We start from the raw sequence: 2,369 nt of genomic DNA, 5'->3' as shown, positions 1-2,369 counted from the left end.
GAACAAGAAAATGTGGAATCCTCTATGTCACAGTATAGAGATTCCTTTAGGTGTCAGAGGAAAAGAAGAGTAGAAGACAGAGGTGGAAAATTCGAACTTATCAGAGAGAATGGAGTTCGAATTTTGCATTAAGGGATATTGTTAGTCCATAAATAGAAGGATGTGAGAAGAAGGGAAGTGATTTTCGAAAATTAAGTAGAAAATTTTGAAAACATTTTTGAAAAACATTACTTAATTTTCGAAAATGAAAGTGGGAAAGAAATAAAGTGTTTTTTGAAAAAGATTTTGAAATTAGAAACCAAAAAGATTTGATTGAAAACTATTTTGAAAAAGATGTGGTTAAGAAGATATGATTAGTTTTAAAAAGATGTGATTGAGAAGATGTGATTTGAAAAACATTTTAAAAAAAAGATTTGATTTTGAGAATTAAAAACTTGGCTAACAAGAAAAGATATGATTCAAACATTAAACCTTTCTCAACAGAAAAGGCAATATACTTGAGATGTTCAATCAAATCATTAATTGTTAGTAAGTAATCTTTGAAAAAGGAAAGAAATTGATTTTTGAAAAAGATTTGATTGAAAAGATTGATTTTGAAAACATATGATTGAAAAGACATGATTTGAAAAAGATTTGATTTTGAAAAACTTTGAAAACCTGAAAAAAATTGCATTGAAAAACGGAATCTTCCCCCTTGTGCCATCCTGGCGTTAAACGCCCAGAATGGTGCACATTCTGGCGTTTAACGCCCAAAACTATACCCTTTTGGGCGTTAAACGCCCAACCAGGTACCCTGGCTGGCGTTTAAACGCCAGTCTGTCCTTCTTCACTGGGCGTTTTTGAACGCCCAGCTTTTTCTGTGCAATTCCTCTGCTGTATGTTCTGAATCTTCAATTCTCTGTATCATTGACTTGAGAAGACACAAATTAAAAAATATTTTTGGATTTTTAATAATAAGAACAAATCAAAATGCAACAAGAATTAAATAACAATGCATGCAAGACACCAAACTTAGCAGTTTGTATACTACTGACACTAACAAAATGAAAATGCATATGAGACACACAAAACACTCAAGTCAATTGAATTCAAAGATCAGAGCATGAAAATTATCAAGAATTACTTGAAAATCCTTAATACACATGAATGAATGCATGCAATTGACACTAAACTTAAGATGAGACACTAGACTTAAACAAGAAATTTTTGGTTTTTATGATTTTTTTGATTTTTTTGTGTTTTTCGAAAATTAAGTGAAAAAAAAGATATCAAAATTCTTAATGAGAATTCCAGGAATCAGTGCAAAGGTATCAAAATTCTTAATGAGAATTCCAGGAATCAGTGCAATGTTTGTCTAAGACTCCGGTCCAGGAATTAGACATGGCTTCACAGCCAGCCAAGCTTTCAAAGAAAGCTTCGGTCCAAAACACTAGACATGGCCAAAGGCCAGCCAAGCCTTAGCAGATCACTGCTCCAATAGCAAGATTGATCAACAAGCTCTTGTGATGATAAGTTGAAACCTCGGTCCAATGAAATTAGACATGGCTTCACAGCCAGCCAGACTTCAACAAATCATCATGAAACTCTAGAATTCATCTTCAAGAATTTCGAAAAATAAAATACCTAATCTAAGCAACAAGATGAACCGTCAGTTGTCCAAACTCAACAATCCCCGGCAACGGCGCCAAAAACTTGGTGCACGAAATTGTGAACAATACTTTTCACAACTCTCATAATCCCCGGTCATGAACCCCAAAAACTTGGTGTTCAATACCATGGCATTAACACAACTTCGCACAACTAACCAGCAAGTGTACTGGGTCGTCCAAGTAATAAACCTTACGCGAGTAAGGGTCGATCCCACAGAGATTGTTGGTATGAAGCAAGCTATGGTCACCTTGTAAATCTTAGTCAGGCAAACTCAAATGGGTATGGTGATAAACGAATAAAGCATAAGGATAAAGATAAAGATACTTATGTAATTCATTGGTAGGAACTTCAGATAAGCGCATGAAGATGCCTTCCCTTCCGTCTCTCTGCTTTCCTACTGTCTTCATCCAATCCTTCTTACTCCTTTCCATGGCAAGCTTATGTAGGGTTTCACCATTGTCAGTGGCTACCTCTCATCCTCTCAGTGAAAACGTTGCCTATGCTCTGTCACAGCATGGATAATCATCTGTCGGTTCTCGGTCAGGCCGGAATAGAATCCAGCGATTCTTTTGCGTCTGTCACTAACGCCCCGCCTGCTAGGAGTTTGAAGCACGTCACAGTCATTCAATCATTGAATCCTACTCAGAATACCACAGACAAGGTTAGACCTTCCGGATTCTCTTGAATGCCGCCATCAGTTCCAGCCTATACCACGAAGA

Source organism: Arachis duranensis, chromosome 3, assembly GCF_000817695.3.
Source record: "Arachis duranensis cultivar V14167 chromosome 3, aradu.V14167.gnm2.J7QH, whole genome shotgun sequence".
NCBI lineage: Eukaryota > Viridiplantae > Streptophyta > Magnoliopsida > Fabales > Fabaceae > Arachis > Arachis duranensis.
This window is presented reverse-complemented; position numbering follows the sequence as displayed.